Source organism: Pinus tabuliformis, chromosome 3_1 (genome assembly GCF_031772625.1).
Source record: "Pinus tabuliformis cultivar Carrire ecotype Pingquan chromosome 3_1, CPIR1, whole genome shotgun sequence".
In the NCBI taxonomy this organism is placed as follows: domain Eukaryota; kingdom Viridiplantae; phylum Streptophyta; class Pinopsida; order Pinales; family Pinaceae; genus Pinus; species Pinus tabuliformis.
In genome coordinates this window covers 973812981-973838411 of record NC_142301.1, presented here as the reverse complement: position 1 = coordinate 973838411, position 25431 = coordinate 973812981, and the positions used below count along the sequence as shown (strand labels likewise).

Here is a 25431-nt window from a genome sequence, read left to right as displayed (position 1 = left end):
TTTTCCTATTTGATTGCTAACGGAATGCAACTCAACAAAGAAATCAAACTTCAAACATAGCAACATCTATGCTACACAACTTTAGAAAAAATAGATATACAAATTACTTACAAATACAATACTTTCTCAAAAATATTCACACATCTTTTTTTTAAATCCTTTCACAACCCATTTCACAACCCATTTGAACGTTTATTGGTGCATTAAAAAAAAAAAAACTATAAAATGCACAAACCACTTTTTAAACAATACATGCACCTCCTTTTTTTTAAATCCCTTTCTTACTCTTTAAATCCCCTTTTCAATACTCCTTTTGAAGTATTACAACCTTCCTTCTTAAATCATACGGTCTAACAAAAATTCATTAAACATATGAACTCATTAAACATATGAACGCATTTTGAAAATAGTACCAAGTACCTTTCTTACAATTCGTGAAGATTGACTTTTTGAAAACTCTTCACTCGTGACTTTTGATTATTTGGGCGGCTCGTTTTGCTGGGAAAGAGATAACCAGCCATATATTGGGTATTTAATGTTTTTAGAGTAGCACGCGACTTAACGCGATAACACGGCAGTGGGCAAATTCGGCATTAAATAATATTTGCCCACTCCCGTGTTATCGGACTAAGTTGCGTGCTGCTCTGAAAACATTAAATACCCAATATATGGCTGGTTAGCTCCAGCCATTTTGCTGTAGGTCTATGGCGCACTGGCGGATACCATTGAACTTTTCGGTGAGATATAACGCAGCTGCAGGTGCCACTATCCCGCGTGCTAAAGCCATTGTCGAGAGTGAAGGCCTGCGTTTGAGAACTAACGCACTGTTCACCGACACGATGGAGGGTTAATCGTAAAACAGTGCAAGGAAAATTCGATTAACGCGCTTTCTCCTATGACTGCTCATCGTTAATGGTGTTACTAACGCACTGGTTTAATGCGTATTAATCTTCCAGAAAAATTCTTCAATCTGTTTCACTTTCTCCTTACTGTAGCTGGCTTCTTGGTTTTCTGGCTGCTTTTTCAAACTTTTGCTGCTCTCTCTGAGAGTCTTACGCTATCTTTTCAATCACATTGCTACTCTTTCAAAGAGGCTTACCCTTTCTCTTCACTCATGTTGCTGCTCTCTCACTGAGTCTTATGCAAATTCATATCTCTCTGTTGTTCTCAAGGAGCATTACACAGGCTGAGCTCTGTTACAATGACAAAAATTGAAAAAAAATAAAATGTGGAGCAGAGGACTTGCTCTTTGTTTTCTTGAATTTTTCTTCTCAGTTTTACAAACCACTTAAATAAGATTACATTGGAAACATCAGTAAAAATGACTGGAGTTAAACTCCACTTAAACTTGACTAACTCAAACTAAACTGAGACACTTGAAGGGACAGTTTAAACATCTGACATGTGATTGAGATTAGATTCTCCAACATCTCTAATAGTAAATAATAAATTTGGATTTATTTTTCCTTCAATATATCGTTTTTTGGTTATTGTATTTCATTAATATGCGGTGGAAGATTAGGCTTCAATGGCCTTTGGTGCCCAATATCGTTATGAATGCAACTGCACTTTGCTTTCTGTAAGGATTACCTATGAATGCTTAGGACGATACTGTAAATGTAACCACATATGTGAATATAACCGCATTTTGCGTTCAGTAGGGATCACTCATGAATGCTTGGGACGATACTGTGCATTTAATAGAACTCATTTTAATTTGAGTGGAGTTGTGTTGGGTCGTATGACTACCCATGGCAACACCCCGAAGATTCTCAACTTTGGAGAGCTAAAAGTTCCTTACAGATGGTATAACACACAAACCTAACATGCGGAAATCAAATTATTTAGTTCTGATATTGTTGGATTTCAATCTTTGTTGTGATGCTATTTATTGCAGAATATCCGAGCAAGAACATAACTTTCAACGCAACTAAAGGCAATTAAGAAAACAAAACAACAAATTATTAAGCATCTCTAAGAGAGCTACAGGAATGATGTCAGAAGAAATTTGTCCATCTTATGTAACCAAGCTCATATAATTTTTTATTCATATACTTATTTAATTTTTCCACATTGATCAGATTTATTTTCTTCATTATACATCTGAGAAGCAGAGCAGGAATGTTGTCAGCGGAAATTTGTGCATCTTATGTAAACAAGCTCCTATAATTTTTTATTCAGATATTTATTTAATTTCTCCGTTTTAAATTAATATGATTTTCATTCTTCATTGTGCATCTGAGAAAACCTAGCATTGCCTAATTCTATCAATTTACCACCATCAATTTAACCCCTTTCCGGATGGTAATTCATTCACATGCTTATCTAATTTTTCCACTTTAAATTAATACAATTTTTTTTTCTTCATTGTGCATGTGAGAAAACCTAAAACTACCTAATATAAGAGAAAATGCTCAACATTGAAAGCTTGCCAATTAATACAATTTTTTTTCTTCATTGTGCATGTGAGAAAACCTAAAACTACCTAATATAAGAGAAAATGCTCAACATTGAAAGCTTGCCAATTTAATTACCAAAGGTTGCAATTTATACACTAGCTGAGCGGTAGATTGAATAGTAACTTTATTGACTGAAATTTATTTCCTAGTGACTCCTACTGACTATCATCTATGGCTGACTAGGGAAAGTGGTTAGTGCCATCAGATTTAATGTTTTGATACCTCCCCTTAATCATGACCTATACTTTAACTTAACTTGCCTGTTGGTCTGAGTCTTAGCTAGGCTTGCAAACATGACTCAAATATTTCATTTTGACTTTCTTTCCTACAATATAATGATGACACTTTTTCTTGAACTTGTTGCTCCAAGTTTCTTTATTATTCATATTATTCCAGATCATGAACACTGGATATTGCTCTTTTTTCAAACAAATCAAAAAATGTTCTTAGGTCTTGTTTAATGCATTTCTTTGGATAAGAATTGTTACTTCCCTTGAACACGCTCTTGTGTCCTTCCTGTATTTCTTGCGCTTTCAATCCCATCTTGCCTTGGTCATCATCTGGATCTTCAACAAATTCCTCACTTAACTGGTTACACATTTTCTCATAATCATGTGATAACTCTTCAATTGTAGGATCATTTGGAATAGAATCCAGCTCTTGATATTCATGGTCATCAATAAAATCATTTTGTTTATCAAATAATTTTTGTGACTCTACAATATTACCTGGAAAAAAATATTAATCAGCCCAAAAATACTTCCAAATGAACTCTCTAAAAAAACATCATTAAAAAATCACTATCAAACATTATTCCACTCGTTTCTCGACTTCGTGATACATGTCCACGATCTGCAATCTTCATCAGCCACCATGCAAACTAAGCTCTTCACATACAGATCCACAACATCTCTCTTGCAATAACACCATGTCAGGCTCAACTCCACGGCTTCCACAACACAAACATTGCCGCCACACGTTCACGGCTCTTCTGGCAGTCATGACAGGGTCCTCACGTCTCACAACACAGTGCTATCGATGCCTCACAACAATGGTAGGCCACAACAGCTTTAGGCTCTGCAAGGCTATACTTGCCGACTATCGCCAACTATTAAATTCCCCGTAGACTGACACCAACTACTCCTCGTCATATGAACACACACTACTCAAACCTAAAACAAAGACGCCTTTCAACAGATTGGCACTGTGCTACACAGCACCAGTGACAGGTTGCAGCTCCACACTCAGCAGATCAACTCCGTCGGTCAGCTCTCTAGCTCGATCTCCCCATTCAGCTCTGAACTTGGCCTTACACATAGATCCTTCATCAAGTTTGTGCCCTTTGATAGAAATCACCTGGAGGTACCCAACTTTCTCGGTTCTCAGGCCAGATTCGTTCACGTTTCAATGCTCACTAAACTCTCACTTCCTTGTAGTCGTTCCACGGAATTTCAATACAAAACAATTTCAATACACATCCACACAACTCAAACTTGCGTTCGTTCAAAGGATTTCAATACTGCTTTGTTTTTCAATAGAGGATATATCCACAGGACCAACAAACATAAACAATGGCCCAATATAATTCCTTAAAACTTTATTTTAAAGCAAAGACTTCAAACACACTTTTTTTGACTTTAGAATCAAAGGTTCTCCGGGCTTGGCTCCTTCGACGATGTGTGGAACCCATATACTTTATCGTTCCAGCGAGTGACACTGATTCCACTCACTGGTCCACGCTTCTCCATCCCATTTCTTCACAGCAAGAATCACAGATCCATCCACTTCACCACATAGTTATCTGTCAAGTCACCTCTAGGCTCTAGCACAACATCCACATCCCTCGACGCGCTTCCTCGACACAGTCCCTCCACTTTACATACGACGCTCTCACGACATTCACAAGATTGTCACATTTAATCAACACAAATATGGCATATTGCTTCAGAGCTTCACATGACTCAGAACACACGGTCACACTACAACAAAAGCTCAGCAACAGAGCTTCAAGGCTTCTCCACCCAGCGCTCAATGCCTACTCAAAACAAAGATGGATTCATCAGGTGCTTATAACAACACTGCAACAGCCACACCAATGTGGCTCTTCACACGAAATCGTCTCTCGTGGCAGATCAACAACGACTCTCCACGCTATAAGGTATCATCATCATGCAAGTCACTCACAACCGTCGCGCACCAGGCAGACTCCACGAGACCTCACTTTGGAGCCCTCCTCTAGCTCCGATACCATATAATAGAAAACACTCAACAAATTTTATTACCAAAGGTTGAAATTTATACATCGGCTTGGATGAGCCGTAGATTGAATAGAAATTCTATTGACTGAAATTTATTTCCTATCGTGCGGACTATCATCTCTCGTTGACTAGAGAACACTAATCAACGCCTTCAACGCCTTCATGATTAATGTTATAACACATAATTCTATCGATTTATCAAAATGAATTTAAACTCTTTCTACCTGGTAATTCTTCCCTTAGTTGTAAAGTAAATTAAAGATCATTTTAGACGTTGCTAGTAATTTTAGACCAAATGGGTTATACTTATTCTTTCTTAAATTTGATGAAAGACATGCTATCATATTTTTTTCTTGACGTTTGATTTACCTTTCATGACATTTTCCTAAGGTTTAGAATTTCTCATTTTACCAGTTTAACATTTATGACAAATTGTTAGCTTTTTACTTTTAAAATGATTTCATAAAACTAAAATTTTATATAAATTAATTAATTTATATTTTTAAAATTAATAAATGTTGTATTTTAATTTAATTATTATTAAAAAGTTAGAAATATATAATAAGTAGTCATATTTAATATGACTATAAAGTATACAAGTAATGGATGCTCTTTGTTAAAAAATAATTAAAATTAAACCATTAAAAGAAATTTAAATCTTCCAACAAAACCAGGTTCATATAAAAAAAATTACATTACATTTAAATTGGGTATTCACACTATTATAATGAAATGCATTCATAACATCTCATAGATGTTTGTTATTAATATTGCCCAATTAGTAAAATATAAAATAAATATATACATATACTTTGTTAATCATAAGTACATTTGAAAAACTTTTAGCTCTATTTGTTAGTCATAAGTTTTTTTATTTTCAATTGGTTTCTTTTTTATTTTTTCCATTTTCTGTCTTGATTTTTTTTAAATTAAAATGTTTTATATTATTAAAAAAAAACATGTTTTACATAGTCAAAATCATCTGTAGTGACTTGATAATAAGAGATATCCCTAATGGCTTTTGGTGGAATTGGGATTTTCTATCATCTACTAAATTCAAATTAACTATATCAAAATTCATATAATAACCTTCAACAAAGAAACCTACACCTAGTCCTAATATCATTGGCACACTACTATGTTGTAAGACATATAGTCAACCACAACAGATGATCTTAGATATCAATAGGAATCAAATGAAGAAATGGGAGTTCAGGATCCCTGACACTTAAACCAGGCAGAGAAACATTATCATATTTGCAAAGGAGGTGACCTTCAACATGAGCTAATCTTGAATCTGTGTTGTCCAAAGTAAAGCATTAGTTTCATAGCATCCTCTTGATATTTTGTAGCATAGCAAAGGCATTGTAGTGTTCGACCTTCTTGTCTTTTAAGAAAAGATCAAGTAGTGTCCTCATTTTCGAGGGAATGCCTATAGAGTTGAGATACTATTTTCTCTATCCCCTAGTATGTCTAGAGTCTAGAACCTAGAAAGACACCTTATCCAATATCTTGATGTCTGAGTGGGATTCCCTCTCCACTACCACTTGAGTCTCCATCTTTCTTATTTTCCTCTTGGTCTCAGCAAGGATTGCATTGAAATACGTTGCTACAAATTCATGAACAAAGAGACAGGTGCCTCATTGACCAAGTGGGTAGCTACCACCACCACCCCTTCTACAATGTGTCTATTTATCTGGAAACATGGCTGATTGGAGGGGTTAACACTTAAAACAATAATTGTACCAACCATATTTCAAAAAGTGACAAGAGACCAACATAGGCCAACCCCAAACTGAAGGAGAGATGAATAGGATTCCCACACCATCTCAAGACATTAAAAAACATAAGGTTAGACTTGAAATATTTGAATTTAGACCCCCCATGATTGCAATTATTCTCTGTAGATACCACCACAATCAATAATAGAAGAAAAATAATAACTAGACGCTACCCCCACCAAAATGCCTTGCTCAAGTGAATGACCCTAGCATGAATGAAGGATAGAGGGTGTGGGAGTGGAAACCCTCTACCATAGACATGACCTTAGAAGGCTCTTACCAACAAAGATTTCTTTACCCGAGACACAACCCAATCTAGACCAGACCCAATACTTTGCAATAGGATGCAAATATTTTTAAAGACTTAAATGATCAAGGATAATAACTATATACCCTTTGGGAAAGTGACTAGACTATGTAGATCAATGAGCTAAAATCATAGCATGAAATGTAAGAAGGAATGCTATTAGAACTTTTATAATGAGCGCTTGAGAAGGATTATGCACAAAATGACAAAATATATGAGAATTGACTAATAAAAGGTGTACTTGACTAATATACAATCATTGTTTCAACAATGGATTGATGATATAATGAGACTTGGTATAGAGAAACTTATCAAGGTTTTTTGTATAGAATTGAAAGAAATTGTTTATAAAGAACACCAAGTATATAAAACATTTTTGAGAATGATAATGGTTCCACATGCTTCAATTTCTAAGCTAAAGATAGCATATGATAAGCCTATGAATAAAGTGGAAGAATCCATAGTTCAACTTGAAGAAAGGTGCACCCTTGATAAAATAGAACAAGTGGTATTGAGTTGGAAACATGATGAGACAAACTAATCTTTCTTAGGGTGAACAATGATAATTACTACATAATGGAAAAATAATCAAGGCTAAATCATCCTCTTGTGCAAGTTGATTAAGCATGATGAAAAACTTGAACAATGGCAAATAAGTCTTTACATGTTATTGGGTACAATTATCTTGGAATGGGTAATAAAATGATATAGTATGATGTAAGAAACATGGGTAATGATAAAATGATATAGAAGGCCAAGATTTTGAATTTTGATACATGGACAACAATAACTTAATTATATATTTTACCAAATTTCCCTAGCTCAGAAAAAATACATGAGTAAAGGTTAAGGTTTTAAATGATGAGGCTTACTTATAAGTTTAAGGGTGTAATCCAATAAGGGAATTTTATGGAAATTGTAGCATGCTAATAAGGTAATTATACCTAGCCTATAAATTGTCAACTTTCTTGTTGAAAGAAGAGGAAATGATAATCGAAATATTATTGGTATCTTGAGAAGAATATGACATTCATAGTATTGATGATCTAGCCTAGGCTGACATATATAACCAAAAATAGATCCTAGACGGATGTTTAATGATATTATTTTGTTAAATGTAATAATTGGTATTAATTATTTGTGTAAGTTGATGAATATGATTTTGTTGAGAAATCATGATAAGAATACTCATGACGTTTTATAGCTCTACATGTGATATGTGTCGAGATAATTATCATATTTATGGTGTTATGTTAACATATTGTTCCAATTATTATGTTTATATAATACTATATATTTGATACATATATGTTGATGTTAACAATATTATGATGGTATTTCATGATGTGATGGCATGTGGTAGTCACATTTAATTTTTATGGTGATATATTAAGGATATATTTTTTTAGCATTGGTATCCTATTATTTATGATTTTGTGATAACATTGATGTTTCATTGTCATGATAACCAATGCATTGGTTGCATTTTTTAAGGTGGTGATTAATAGGAAATCCACTAGTGGGCCAAGAGGGTTAGTTTATTCATGATATCGTGGGAGTCAATACTTATGAGGGACTATATATACAAAGCAACACCATATGGGTTGGATAAAATTTCAATCAAATAATTATGTTAATGGTTATTTTACCATGTATAACACTCGAAGGGACATAGGACCATCTTGATAATGTTGAGTATTTGATATTGGAGTTATGATGCCGAAGTCTAGAAAACGGCTAGAGTGTTTCTCACTCGTAGATTTATGGTATTGGGCTTCACTGTTTGGAGTGTGTAACTAAGTGAGCTGTGGTGGGAGTTTGGACCATCCTTTCAAGATACCTATGGTACATGAATACTGAGCTAGATGTTTTCACGAGAAGATGAGGTCTTTAGCTTTGGGGCCATGATAGACTGAATGGGTTTAGGTTTGGTTTTCTAAAAGTAAAGAAGTGTTATAATGTTGTTGTGATTCTTGGGAACTTTCAATTCTTGTTTTTTCTAAAAGTAAGAAATGTTAGAGTGTTGCTCGCACATCCTAGGAAATTTCATTTCTTGTTATGGTTACTTGCAGTGGCCTTACACTAGTTCAACAAAACGTGATGTGGAATATACTCAAGAAAAATATTAAAAAAATGAGAACATAATATCCATTAAATTTGAGACAAACTTGCTTGAAGGGGGAAATATGTAATGCCCCATGTTATTAAATAATAATAATAACAATAATAAATAAATAAATAAATAATATGAAGGATCATAATAAATAAGTAAAAGAAACTATTTTATTATTAAAGGAAAAAGAGGAAAAGTAAATATAGTTAACTTTATTTAAAATACGAAAACTACATTAAGAAAAGCTTATGATAAAAATAAAAATTTTGTAATGACAAGTGGATTATATGCATGGTTCTTTTCTTTAGATTTTTAGACAAATGAGTTCTATTTAATGCATGAGGAGAATGAAATACATCTTTTTTGGGGAGGAGAATTATTGGGAAGTAACATTTAGGCTATGGATAATGTATTTGATTGAGGGCTCGAGGATGACCAATTGCATAAAGATATGGTGCAACTAAGTCTATGGTTGGGTAGAGAGTCATCTCCTACATATTGTTTGTAGTTAGCATGATTAGAGACTAGTGCACAATGCCTTCATGTTCATAAGATGGCTAGTAAATGATTTTTTCATGTTGTAAGTAGGTTTCTCACCACTCATTTCTCTTGTGAATTATGCAATTATTGATGAAATTTTATTTATGTCATCAATCAAGGATTTGAAATTTATATATGTAATTTTTGTTTATTTAGTTTAATAGTTTGGGCTATTATGTGAATCATCTATAGGTTTAAAGGTTTAAAATAATGATGTCTATTGATTAATGCATGTCATGTAGAGAAAAAAGATTGAAGAAATTTGATAATATTTTTTGTAGTTAAGGTGTAAAAGAACATGACCATGAGGCTTTGGATTGACGGTGAATGGGCGCACTGTTAAGTCACTCCTTGCAATAGGTCACTGGTTCAAATCCCCTATGGGTGCTTACCTAAAAAAAAAAAATGGTGTAAAAGAACATAAAGAACTTGTGAAAATGTTGCAAGAGAGGAATTGAATAGTGATCAACATAATTTTTTTCTTTGGTTTTTTAATTAAAAATGAATCTCTTAACATTAGTCACTAACATGCTTCAAAATCTCAATTTCATATTTTATTTTAATACTATGTAGGGATCAATAATAAGGGAATAAAATGTTGTCCTAAGAAGATAAAAAGTATGAAGGATACAAATAATAATTTTATCCTTAGTTAATCTAAAGTAGTGTTGGAATTTAATGAGAGGGGAAAGTTTTTTACAAAACTATGAAATATGTAATCAAAGGAACATATTGATGTACTTTTTACTTGCATTACAAAAATTAATTCACTAACTCCAAGAATCTAGTTAAATATAAAAAATAAGAAACATTTCTAGAAAAATGGCCGATGAGAACTATGATAATTGCAATAGAAAAATCTTAAAATAAAGAAAAAGTATCATTTAAAAGGTATTATAACTTAATATGTGTCTTTCTTTTTTATAATATGTTCCATAAATTACCAAATTATTTTTTTCTATGTTTACTTTCATGTCAATTAGAAAAAAAGTTATTGTGCCTTTTTTATAGATATTATGCAAGTTCCAAAGGACAAATGAAGGAAACCAACACCTGTGAGTAAGGATGTCCAAAATTATCTATAAGGAGATCATAAAAGAAATTAACATAATTTCATTATATGAGGAATCATCCCAACACCAATATGCATAAGAGATATGGATTGTTGACTTATTCTTTTATGTAGATTGAATTTAATTATCACATGAAATGATAATTTTCAATTTTTTTGTTGAAAAAAGAAAATAGATTTGAACTCATTCAACACATAAAACATGACAACATGGAAAAAAAATGGTTGATCAAAACATTTTGAGTACTTACATTTTTGGCTTTAAGATATTTCATATACAGTACAATCATTATATTTAAATAATTTACTTGTAGTCATCCATGGATGTCTTCTAATAGGTGCTAACATATAAAAAAGATCCACCTGAAAAGTTCACCAAAATTTGGTTAAGTATGGGTAGTGAGTATATATTGAAGTATAAAGGGTTAATTGAAAATTTTGTAAGTAGCCATGTTGTTTAACTTTCCTTCTCTTATAATTAATGAAACAATAAGAAACTATTATATTAATTATATTTATGCTTTGTCATGGCATATTAACATGCAAAAACAAAGTATAAGATTTCAATTACACTTCATGCAAGGAACTAGTCCACAATCCATGTTTGTTAGAAAAAAATATATCCAACACACCTCCAATACAATGATAATCATTTGTATTATTTCCCATGAACATTCTTAGAGGTATATTCCAAACACAAATTATTATTATATTATTTCTTTTGCATTACATAGTAGGCCTATTCCATTACTATGACTAAATTACCTTCATTATCTCCTTGGGTACCTCCCTAGGTACTCCATATTACACTCCCTTAAGGCAACATTTTACCTAGAATTCAATAGTGGATCCCATGTGCATTGAGAGGAAAAGCGAAGATCAATGAAGAAGCTGGAGTTGTTAGGTTGTAGTAGAAAACTTGACAATTTGGAGGTGAAGCTGGTGTTATTGCCTTGGTCTAGCAAAGTTGTATAGATTGTAGCATTTTAGTTTTGATCCTTAGATTAGCAATGTTTATTTATGTATGAAATGAATGATCGATGGTGAAATGAATTGATATGTAAATATTGTATATTGAAAGTTAATAATAAAAACACATTATCAACTATGTTCTTAAAAGGGAAAGAAAATGCAAGGGGATATGATTTTGACAAGAGACAAATGAAAGGGGCCTTAGGAATAAAAATAATAATGTTTTATTCCCAAGTCTAATTTCCCGACCTTATATTATTCCAAGGAAAACTAACCTTTGGAAGAGTTATAGGTTTGATTTAATGTCTTCTTAGGAAGCCACAATGTAAGTTTTGAGCATACATACATATTCAATGACTTTTGGTTGTTGAGTGGTAATTTTGTCATCATTATATATGAAGACTTGGGAAGAGCTTGTGCAAACATGAATGTAATAGATTGTTGGTTATGCTTATTATAAGAATTATGGGGGTTAATTTTCCCTTGTACATGTGTAATCACTTCTATTTAGAAACTCCATTACAATGAAAAATTCTTAGGGCTATTAGAAGATAAATTTCCTGGTTGGTGTGTGCTACAACCTTGGAGGGACGATAGCTTTAGGGACAACATTATAGAGTAAGGAATCACATTCCTTGGGTTATGTATGCTACAGGCTGGGAAAGAGAGCTTGTGGATTAAAGTTATTGTATCAATGAACATATTGGGATTTTATTGCCAATTCACCTACAAACCTAAACCTTTACTTTTTGGTATATGTCATGTTCATACTTTTGCATATAAGTTTGAGAGTAGATATAGTAAAATCTTAGTTTTCCTTTTAAAACAATACAGGTACAAGATACTATAATCTTGATTAAGAAATTGTAAACTCTTTATATATATTTGACTTTTATAAATAGAAATAATAACTTAGAACTATATTCTTAGATTAAAAGATTATATACCCTTTTATAAACAAATATATTCTTTTATATTTTTAGATTAAAATATTGTATACTTTTTATAAGCAAATATATTCTTTTATATTTTTAGATTAAAATATTATATACCCTTTTATAAGCAAATACATTCTTTTATAGATAAAATAAAAATTAGTATTTGAGAATTTTATAAATCAAAATAATAATTAATAGATATAAGAAATATACCATTTTGATTTTGTAAGCAATTATGGATCAAAATAACAATGGATAGGCCCAATGAGACACAATGTTGATTTAAAAAAAAATATTCGATTTATAAACCATGCATATTTTATTTATTGGTTGGTTTATACAAAGTTATAAATGCGAAAGGCCACGCTTTCTAGGTTCTTTATACAATAACATGGTCAATCACCTGTTTATCGAACCAGACCTAAACTACTTGAGGCAGGTTGTTACTAGTATTCAACTATACATTTTTTTGACTTATTCTAATAATGATCCAGAAAAAGCGTGCATCGTTTTCATAGTCGGATGTTCGATTATGAGTTTGAAATTTTGTGGTCATGAATGAGATGGGAAGGAAGAGTAAACTTTCTGATACAAATTTTCAGCGTAGTGTTCTATGAAGAAAAAAGAGAGAGGGTAAAATAGGATGTTGAATTATGAGTTTGATATTTTGTGGTCATGAGATGGGAAGGAAGAGTAAACATTTTTCATTCCATTTTTAAGATATAAGAATGACAGAAATGGAATCGAAAAAATAATACTCAAATAAAAGACAGGAAGGGAAGGAATCTTCTTTTTTTCAGAAAATGAAAGGTAATGAATCTTTGTGTTTTTATATTTATCGATCAACATTTTTTAAAATTCCATTGGAGTTTGTCAGGGTCCATGTATATAGAAATTTGCATTTAATTGGCATCATGCAGAAGACTGACAACTGACAAAACATAAACTACTACGGCACACCGTGATTGATTCTTTTTGAGCCAGATGCCAAACTATCAGAGATAAATATACTTGTCAAAATAAAGATACTTGTTTTCCCAATTTACTCTCTTAAGTATAAGACAAGTTGACCTAACATATATATTAATTAGTTTCGTCCTGATCAAGTGTCAGATTGAAATACCCCAGAAAGTCGTTTCATCTGGTATTGCTGGTGGTAGTATCTAGTAGATCCCTCTCGTATTGCTGGTGGTAGTATCTTCAATTTAACAGATTATTCTTCCATTCCCATCCCAGATTAAAAACTGACCGCGGCCTAAACTCTCTTACAAAAAAACACATACGTTGCAAATTGAAATTCATTTGAATAAAAAACATATCGCGGGAATGACTTCATTTTGATTAAAAAAAAAAAAAAATTAAGAATTTGCTGAATATTTAGAGCTATCTCGCCTGAGTGAGTTATTGTTCTTCTTGCTAACCAATATTTACTTGAGAATGGGTTGTTTGATTATTGACTGATGTTTAAAAATTGATTTTGTAAGATGAAGGGTTTGTTTTAAGTTTCAAGATTCAGAGTCATCTGGCATGCGTGCATAAGTTATTACGAGAGGTTGAGGTAATTCTAAAGAGCCCAGTTTTACTCAACTAATAGTGATGAATATATATTCAGAGATATAAAATCTATCAAACACTAATAACTATTCACAATTAAATTAATAATGAATAACTATCTGACCTTATGATAAGCTTTCCACCGTGTTGATAAAGTTGACAGCGAATGATTGACTTGCTGAACGCACAGTGGGACCATGCGAGTTAACATGGAGTATCGTATGAAATACGCTCTGTGAATATATGGAGTTGAATTCAGTTTCTGTACATAAGCATCAGAATTGACCGAGTATTCTGTATTCTGGCAGTTTAATATTCAGACGCAAATGAAACACTCTCCATGGTCAGACACATGTGCGGAATTGATAACGTAAGCAACCGTTCAGATTTTCAGTATTTAAGAGGACGGTATCCTAGTTGATCATCATTGGAATTGTTTCAAAATATTGAAATTTCCTTTCAAGGTTATCGGGGGGAAGTTATTATCAGTTGCGTGAGAAGGATATGGCAGTAACCAGTGGTGGTAATGAGCGTTCTTTAGAGCAGACTCCCACTTGGGCAGTCGCAGTTGTTTGTTCAACCTTTGTTATTATCTCCTTACTTCTCGAACAGGCTATCCATCATGTGGGAACTGTAAGCTTTTGCCAACGTACTTTTCAATTTAATATCTTACTTTTACTCTGCAAAGAATTTTGGCTTAATTGTAGTGGAGTTGTGTTAGATGAGATTTTTTTGATGGATTTTTCTGGTTTAATTTTCTTAAAATTTGGCAAGAATTTATTGAAATTACAAGTTTGATGGGTAAACCTGCACAGAAGTATCCTAGGTTTTTTCAGGAGCTGAATCCATATATACAGTCAAAAAAACTAGTTTAAATAACACAAATCAACATTTCACCACAATTTTTTCCACCAAATTCCAGCACCAAAAACTCTAAAAAATCACACTAAATACCACTCCAATTTTCTCCCATTGTATTTGGTATTCAGCACCATAGTACCATTAGATTCGCGCTCTATGCACTGGAATTGCTCACAACATCATTTCAGTATTTTTATTGTGATGATCAGAAAATTTGACATAGCTAAGCTTTTTTCGGTTTCAGATTCTGCCATCAATATAAAGGAAGCCGGATATCAATTCTATACATCATTACGATATTAACTTCTCCCAATGTTTTAATAACTTTTCCGACGTATTAAGTAAATAGATGTTTTATTTAACCGTATTAATTAGAAAGAGAATCTGTATGCCATTAAGCATCTTGTCATATTTTGAGTATATCGAAAAGGATTTACCTATCGTGTGCATTTCTTTGTAATGTGGAAATTATGTTTTTAACTCAACCTCTTTTTGTAATAACAAAGAATCTTACTGTGACCATATTTGCAGTGGCTTTCTAAGCGACATAGGAAGGCTTTGTTAAGCTCCATTGATTTTACACAAAAGCTACCTTGATTTATGGAGTTGCAGCTTTTTTTAACTTATGGAAACCAACTGCAGTAGTTTCCTTAAGTTAAGAAAATCAACTGCAATTACTAAATTTATAATTGGGAGCTACTAAAGTGGTCCATTACTTTGATCTCATCTCTACCTTGATTTGTGGTTTTTCTAACACATAGCATTTAGAAGCTTGATGGAAGCTTAGCTATATGTTCATCTGTTTGGTCCCCAAGCTCATATCTCAAACCCCCTTCAGTTCTACACCATCTAGATGAGATAGCAGAGCTCGGAAGTGCCTTCAGAATTTTGTGTTCTTTTCCTTTTGCTTGGACAGACGCTGGAGTGCTGAAGAAGAAGCTTGTGGACTGTGGCCTGCATCAATACATCACCAATGGCTGGAGGTAACTCGTATCCCTGGGCATTAAGATTTAATGATTCTTCAAGATTTAATGATTCTTTTCAGTTATTCCGCATATAGAAGAATCGTTGTTGAAATTGAAGAATATCTAACATTTGGTATCGGAGCCTCTATTTACCTCTGTCTTGGTGTGAGATTTACTTATAAATATTGGCACAATATTGGTTTTGCAAACCAGAGCCTCGAATTGACTATGGATTTAAAATCTGTTAAGACTTTGCTATAATAATATTGTCGTTCCATCGCCTTCCCTACATGACTGGGAGCGGCATTGCTTGCCTCTCTGCTGGCTGAGGATGGCATGGCAGTACACATATAAATACTCAAACGATTTGTCCTGCCTGTGGCTGCGCTATTGTTTTCTTCTATTCGTTACCAGAATTGAAAACTATGTTGATGAATTGCATTTCGTTTGTGGAAATCTTTATTTTCTTATAAATATTGTGTGGATGGGCTTAGAGACTCGTCTTCTTAACAGTCTAGTAAAATCTCTCTAAAATTTCCAGTTCTAGTAAGACCAGAGAGAATAGACGCTGATTAAAAGGGCAATGCATAAAGGAAAATAAATCCCTGTGGAAGGAAACAATAAACATGAGTATTTAGTAAAGTTTCTGGAGTTTAAATGACTATAACTGTACAGCCTGGTGTATTTGATCTGAATTGAATGAAACCATGGTCAAAATCAAAATCAGGATTGGTCCAACTGGAACCAGCCCAAACGGGCCAGACTCTGGTTTAAGTCAACCAGACTCAGATTTAACCTGGCAGGCTTAGATCCCAATAAGGATCGAATTTTCAACTCAGCTGATTCACGTTTCACTTGGGTCATGCAATATGTGTGTGGACACGAAAGTGTGCGTAGAAATGGTGTATTTTATATTTTCCTTTTGGACAAGTCTTTCCTCGGTCAACCCCAGGATTTTTACAAGTCACGAGTCAACTATGACTCTTTAGCCAAAATGGGTCTTGCATGCAGTCAAGTCTGGTGACTTTAAACAAAACCAATATATGAGCTGACAACTAATGAGCAAAAGAATCATGAACAAAGTGTAATTGGTCAATAAGACTGATCACAAAAGAATAGTCAAACAACATGAAAATGTCAGCTCCATCCAACCTTTATTTTTACAGGTTAGATCTGGATTGTTTGTCATTGATGGTAAATAGTAGAAAACCTGAACTCTTAGATATCTACATCTAGAAGAAAAGGAAATACTTATGTTAAATTTTGGTATTTTATGGCTCCGCATTCAGAATTAGAATAATGTTAAAGGAAATATTGCGGTGAATTAGAATTTGGAAGTAAATTGGGTTGAAAGCTCTACTAGGTGGGCCGAAGGAAAGTTAGAAGGATATCAAAATATGGCGACTGTGCCAAATGGTGGATACGAAAACCCTGTCGCAGGGTTTAAGGCAACTCTGAACAGAGGACACTACACTTCTCTCAACAATTTATCATTTCGTGTTCGAAATCCATGTACCGTAATGTTTGCTTCCTCAAGTACCAGGCTTGTCCCAATGTACTAATAGCTTCTAAACAAAGTATGAATATGAGTCTATAAGATTTGAAAGGTGGTCATTGAGGTATTGAATGCACCAAAGGCTTTGCCATTCTGAAAGCTGGTTTTGGCCCTAGCTGATCTCATTGCATCCTCCCTCAACCCGATACAAACATTTGTGATCATTGTATCCTCCCTCACTCCGGTACTTACATTGGTGATTTATGGGTTGCTTTGCTTGCTTTGATTCAAGTCATAGATATGTGGGTTGCCTTGCTTGTAATTAAAGTATTCGAGGATTTCGTTCCACTCTAATATGACTATTTCTACATGAAATGAATCATTGTCACAGCATGATTTGGACTCTAGCTTTATGAATTCCCAAGTAAGCCTTAACTGAAGGCTGTTGGTAGGTTTGAATTCCGAATTTTCTAATTTAAGCCTTAAGTGCAGGCTGTTAGTAGGTTTGAACTCTGAATTTCCTAGCAGTCAAGTTGGTTATAGATGCACATGCATCTTCCAATCACTGTTGCACATGTTTGCTAGTGTCGGATGCATCAGCTGATGTTTGACAATGAAGCGTATATGCTTGATTATATGCAGCCCATCTGAATGAATGAATGATCAGTTGGATTAGATTCTTGAAAATGAAATGGGACATTATCCATTTTAGAATCGGAAAGTTAAACCACATTATATTCATTTTCAAGCAAATTCATTAATTGATCATTGAAAATAATTTATTCATATTATTTTCATTTAAGTAATATCACAACAAATCAGTAAATATGTTTCCTTTTTATGGATTGAAGGGACAATATTTGTGTGTGAATAAAGGTTGTTGTTGATATAAATCATGGTTCAGATCTTGTGAGCAAAATAGCTTGTTTGCTGGTCTATTTTGTTGTTTTATAAACTTAAGGACGGAGCCTGAAGTCAAGCCAGCTAGTCTTCGAACTGCATTTGCTATGCAAATGCAAAGTAGATCAAAGCTGATTCAGTCAATCTCCAGGTTAAGTTTATAAATTGAACAATCAATTTGTAGTCATTTTCGGTAATGCTGACTGCTTTTGATTTTGCTGGAGAATTATTACAGTTATATGGAGTTTATTAAAATGTCATTTTGACTTACTCCTTTCAGTAAACATTATTTTTCTCTCTGGTTAAGTTTTGTTTATGAAACAAAATTAATGTCTAGTGATCCATGTAATTTTAATTAATTAGAGAGTAGCCACAACATCTTTAATTAAATAAAATTATATATTGATTGGCAAGATCACATAAAGATTATTTAGACATTAAATTGTAATTAATTACACTAAATATAATAAATTTTATCCCACAGGAATTTTTATTATATTTATGTGATTAATTAGGATAAAATTTCATAACCTACCCACAGGAGTTATGAATTAATAAGTTTTATCATAAAGTTTTATTGAATCTGTTTGAATTGAAAATTTAGCCCATAGGCAATTTTCATGTCATTTGATTCAATTTTTTTTTAGCATGTTTTGCATTGGTAAAACATGAAAGTTCATAAAGTTTATTGAATCTATTTGAATTGAAAATTTAGCCCACAGGCAATTTTCATGTCATTTGATTCAATTCTTTTTAGCATGTTTTACATTGGTAAAACGTGAAAGATCATAAAGTTTTGTTGAATCTGCTTGAATTGAAAATTTAGCCCACAGGCAATTTTCATGTCATTTGATTCAATTCTTTTTAGCATGTTTTACATTGGTAAAACGTGAAAGATCATAAAGTTTTATTGAATCTGCTTGAATTGAAAATTTAGCCCACATGCAATTTTCATGTCATTTGATTCAATTCTTTTTAGCATGTTTTACATTGGTAAAACATGAAAGTTCATAAAGTTTTATTGAATCTGTTTGAGTTGAAAATTTAGCCCACAGGAAATTTTCATGTCATTTGATTCAATTCTTTTTACCATGTTTTACATTGGTAGAACATGAAAGTTTATTAAGCCTCAACATAATCATGTGATTCTTTATTTTGATGCAGTAGTACAACCTGCAAATTTCTCTGGAATTCGTTTTGACATTCCCGAACTTGAGGAAGTAATCTCGTTTGTCTGTTATGAATCTAATATGGTTAACGTTAATAGCCAGTGAAAAGTGAGCAAAACATCTTATCAGGAAACAAGATGGGCTCGCATATGGAAGCTATAAGAACATGTTATTTAACTTTAAGTAGTGACTTTGTTTTGGAGTTAGAAAAGACCTTTTATGTTCCAAGTTTTTCTAGAAACTTGATTTCAGTTCAAGGCTTGTACCTTTTGGATATTCCTTAAACTTTTCAGAAGTATCTTTCAGTCTATTCTATAAATCTGATTATGTTGGGAATGGTATTTTGTCTAATGGTCTTTACTGCAAAACAAAGTCACATATGATTCAATGCATGTTCACACTGGCACTAAAAGATGATGATTAATAACACTTCTTCATTAATGATTGATAACACTTCTTCATGAATAACACATCTTCATTGATTCCCCTCTAGTCATGGTGAGCAATTGGTTTGCAAGCTCAAGAAGTCATTGTATGGTTTAAAACAAGCATCCTCCCAATGCTATTTGAAATTCCATAATGTAATTTATTCTTTTGGTTTTGTAGAAAACATTATGGATCAATGTATATACCTGAAGGTTAGTGGGAGTAAAATTTGTTTCTTGTTTTACAAATGGATGATCGTTTTGCTAGCAACCAATGATAAGGGTTTGCTACATGAGGTGAGACAATTCCTCTCTAAAAGTTTTGATATGAAGGATATAGGTGAGGCATCTTATGTCATTGGCATTAAGATCCATAAAGACAGATTTCGAGGCATCTTGGGTCTGTCCCAGGAAACCTATATTAATAAAAATTTTAGAGAGATTTCAGATGAAGGATTGTTCACCAAGTATAGCTCCCATTGTGAAGGGTGATAGGTTCAATTTGAACCAATGCCCGAAGAACGACTTAGAAAGGGAACAAATGAAGAACATTCCATATGCTTCTGCTGTCGGAAGCCTAATGTAGGAATGTTGGGACGATGTCAGAGTGATCCAGGTTTAGACCACTGGAGAGCTGCAAAGAAATTAATGAGGTACCTTCAAGGGACCAAAGACTACATGCTTATGTATATCCTGTTTGAGGCTGCTTTACATGGTGTATGGCTTAAGAATTTCATTTCTGGGCTTAGAATTATGGATTCTATCTCTAAGCCATTGAGAATATATTGTGATAATTCAGCTGCTGGTTTTATGGCTAAAAAAGTGGGAGTCGAAATAAACACATCGACATTAAGTATTTAGCTATAAGGGAACGTGTTAAAGAAAAGAAAGTGGTCATTGAGCACGTCAGCACTGAGTTAATGATCATTGATCCTTTGACTAAGGGCATGCCACCGTTTAAATTCAAGGATCATGTATTGAATATGGGACTTGGTTCCATTATGCAGTTTTTCATTGTATGGACAATGTTAATGAAATTCTTAATTATTGTGATGTTTTTTCTCATATTTATGTGCACCTTAAGTTGATTTGAGAAAATTCATTTAAGAAGGACCAAGAATAAACATAGGGTTTATTCATTAAGATATTGTTACCACATAAATTATAATAAGAATAAATGCATAGTAATACATGGAAGATAATACTCGTCATAAGAGGACTTATCGCCATGATTCATGTATCTATTACTTAATAAAGATTGTCAATGGTTTTTGAGACATTAAGTTTGAAAGTATGGACCAAGTGGGAGAATGTTAAGCTCCATTGATTTTACACAAAAGCTACCTTGATTTATGGAGTTGCAGCTTTTCTTAATTTATGGAAACCAACTACAGTAGTTTCCTTAAGTTAAGAAAATCAACTGCAATTACTAAATTTATAATTGGGAGCTACTAAAGTGGTCCATTACTTTGATCTCATCTCTACCTTGATTTGTGGTTTTTCTAACACATAGCATTTAGAAGTTTGATGGAAGCTTAGCTATATGTTCATCTGTTTGGTCCCCAAGCTCATATCTCAAACCCCCTTCAGTTCTACACCATCTAGATGAGATAGCAGAGCTCGGAAGTGCCTTCAGAATTTTGTGTTCTTTTCCTTTTGCTTGGACAGACGCTGGAGTGCTGAAGAAGAAGCTTGTGGACTGTGGCCTGCATCAACGCATCACCAATGGCTGGAGGTAACTCGTATCCCTGGGCATTAAGATTTAATGATTCTTCAAGATTTAATGATTCTTTTCAGTTATTCTGCATATAGAAGAATCGTTGTTGAAATTGAAGAATATCTAACAGGCTTTATATGAGGCACTTGAAAAGGTGAAAGCAGGTATGTTACCTAGCTGTTTATTAAGATACTGAGATAGGTTTGTTTGAACTCATAGGTTAATAAAATCGAAAATTGAATTCGCGTGGGAGGTAACTATCATTCCTTCCACCCTGCAGAGATAATCCCAACCGTTAGAGATAAACCCAATGGTTTAATAGACATGACTATACCAATTATATATTTTAGCAAATTATAATGTAATAGATCTGATCTCATTTCTGGATTGCAGAACTGATGCTTATGGGCTTCATCTCATTGCTACTGACAGTGGGAGGGAAGCCCATTTCTAAGATTTGTATACCAAAAGGAATAGCTTATAGTATGCTTCCTTGCCAGAAACATGAATCAACGGCTAGTGGTGCCGATTACTGTTCCAAAAAGGTAAACACCCAACTCTATCGCAGTCATCTTGTCCACTGTAGTGTATTCGAATTTTTCATGTAGTTAGGGGTTGATTGATCATATTAATCCATTTCAAATTTATGATAGTTGAGCTTCAAATCATCATATTTCTTTCCCTCTTGAATGAAGGGTATGTATCCTCTTGTGTCCCTGACCGGCATGAACCAGCTCCACTACTTCATCTTTACGTTGGCAACTCTCCATGTGTTGTACAGTGTCCTAACAATCGTCCCAAGAAGAGCAAAAGTAAGAGCAACGGGAGAAACGATATTCTCCAATATCGTTCATTATAAATTTGTTCTTAGTCTGTGCTCTGACATTTTCATGCATTCTATTCATCTTTAACTGAAACTCAGAAGCCATTTTCATGTCTAGATGAGGCGTTGGAAAGCATGGGAGAAGGAAATAGCGACATTGGATTAGGAGTTTTCACATGGTGAGTTCTTTTCATTCTTCTTCCCTAAATGGATTCGTCCTGGAGACTATTAGCTTTAACATTGAAAAGTGACGAACTAAACCAGGTTACTGATCTGGAAATTTCAATGGGGACATTCTGGGTAATGATTTGGAGATCAGACATTAAAAGGTCACAGCAAGAATCTTTGGGGTTGGATAACGTTTTGAGGAGTTTGATGTTTGTTTCACGCAGATCCTTCAAGGTTCAGATTAACCCAACAAACTTCATTTGTAAGGCGTCATCTGAATTTATGGAGCAGAACACCCGTTCTTAAATGGGTGGTAAGTAATTGCTACTCTCGAATTTTCTAGGGATATTTCTTAGCTGAATCCTTTTTGCATGTAATATGAATATTCATTTATGGTTTAGCATTTAACAGTAGGGACATGTGCAGGTCTGCTTCTTTAGACAATTCTTTCGGTCAATAAGGAAAGTTGATTACCTAACCTTGCGCCATGGCTTCATCATTGTATGTCTCCATAACTTCAAACCTTCGTTTAGATTTCAACTTGGTTATGTAAGCAACCATTTCATTAACGTGATTTATCTGCTGTCTTGGGAATTTTCTTTGTTGTTATATAGGCCCATTTCTCTGCAAATAACAACTTTGACTTTCATAAATATATAAAGAGATCATTGGATGAAGACTTCAAGAGGGTGATTGGAATCAGGTTCGTAACGATTTCTCTGTTCATAAGAACTTTGGCCTGCAAAGATAATAATGGATTTTCCTCGTGTAACCCTTCTAAATTTTCGTTTTGTTTTGTTTCCAATGAGAACCCACCCTAGCTTTTTACCTAAGACAACAGTTATTGCATTATCTGCAGTGTTCCCCTGTGGGCCTTTGCCATGGTCTTCTTGCTTATCAATGTGCACAGTAAGTCTTCGTTAGTCTATGTCTTACTTCAAGGTTTAGTTTTGTTTCAGCTGCTATCGAATCTGACGTTCTCTTTTCTGTTGGCTGTATTTCTGTGTTGGCAGAGTGGCATTCATACTTTTGGTTCTCTTTCGTTCCCTTAGCTGTAAGTAGCCAATAAGACTCAACATAGAGAATTATTGATGATTTATGATTTTGGAAAGTTCTGCAGTATTAAAGTCTGCGTGCTTATTTCCATTCCATCACTTAATTATGCAGATAATTTTGATCGTTGGAATGAAGCTGCAACTTATAATATTAGAGATGGCCTTAGAAATTCAAGGGAGACAGGCTGTAGTTAAAGGAATTCCAGTAGTGCAGTTAAGCGATGAGTTGTTTTGGTTCGGTCGCCCTCAACTTATATTATTCTTAATCCATTTCACTTTGTTCCAGGTATCACAAAAAATTCTACATCCCGATTTTTTTATAATATATAAATTTAAATTCATGACAATAACAATGGCTCGATGGTTAATGCAGAATGCTTTTCTTCTTGCTTTCTTCGTGTGGACATGGGTAAGCACTATGTTAGTAATTAGAATAAATTGTTATGTTTAGAATATTCGATTTGCACTGCTGACAAGAGGAACACTATGATTGCAGTGGCAATTTGGGTTAGAATCCTGTTTCCACGAGAGATTTTATAGCATTATAATACGAATCGTCATTGGGTAAGGTTGTCGATGAATGTAGAAGCAAATTACAATCGAACACTTTATCCTTCTGCTTATTCTCTTGTTTCGTTTTTTTTATCAATTGCTTTTGACATGGTATTCCGGATTTCTAGGCAAGGGGAGTACCGAGGGTAATGGTGTTTTGAATTTAACATGAATTACATGGGGTTGTTTGTGTTTATGTCCAGGGTAGTTGTGCAGTTTATATGTAGCTATGTCACGCTTCCACTTTATGCACTTGTGACACAGGTAAAACTTCCATTTCTTCCTTTAAAAGATAAATTAAACTCTTCCAAACTGTAGAGTGTTATGCTCTCAAAACTGATGGATATACTATGCAGATGGGTTCTCACATGAAGAACACCGTATTTGAAGAAAGGGTAGCCACTGGCTTGAGAAGATGGCATAAAAGAGCCATCAAAAATAGAAAAACCAGAAATTCAGAGTATGGATCTCCAAGCAGAGGGGGAACTCAAAGTGGGGAAACAACTCCGAGCCATGGTTCATCTCCATTGCAATTATTGCACCGCTACAATCCTATGGGTGACATTGAAACACCAGACATGTCTCCAAGATATTACTTCTCAAAATATGGAGCAACCGAATCCCCGGAGTACTCAAATGCTACAAAACAACGTTCCATTTTAAAACCAACAGAGGAATCAAATTTGGAAATGGTTGTATCTTCTGCATATCCTCCGCTGCCTACTGGAACTGTTTGATTACTAAAACATGAGCTACAGAACAGCTGTATACTTGAAAATATGTAAACATAAGGGGTAGAGATTTTTCCTCTCTGGAGTTTTAATTGTGCGTTGGATATCAATCCGCATATCACGTGCTGTTTAAAAGTGAACTAAAATAGGGATATCCTGTAAAGTGCGTAAACTGTTATTTCCCTTTCAATGTGTTCCTTGCGGACGAAGGAGAGCGAGAAATTGTATTAGAAATTCATTCAGTAATTCCTTTTGGAAGCAAACTGAAATATGTACGATTTGCTTTTTCCTTTTATTTAGAGTAGGGAAACGTTTTCTATGTATCTCGAAATAAATATTCAAATAAGGCTCTCTGAGAATCAAAGGGAAGGGAAGCTAGGTTTGAAGATGCTTCAATTATTCTGTTCATATTTTGGAACAGCCTAACGGTATGTTCATAGTCACGCTGTTTTTTAACTCCGTATATTGCAAATTAAACATATGCAATCATGTAAATATTTTTGTATTTTTTTTTTGCGGGATCATTGGGTATTAATGGCATCCTGGTCAATAGCGTTCTATTATTTATATGAATGG

The 25431-nt window shown here is 33.8% G+C and overlaps 1 pseudogene; it reads left to right on the top strand.

Moving 5' to 3' along the window:
- Positions 1-14498: 14498 nt before the first annotated feature.
- On the top strand, positions 14499-24861 carry LOC149191084 (MLO-like protein 6; annotated as a pseudogene).
- The last annotated feature ends 570 nt before the right edge of the window (positions 24862-25431 follow it).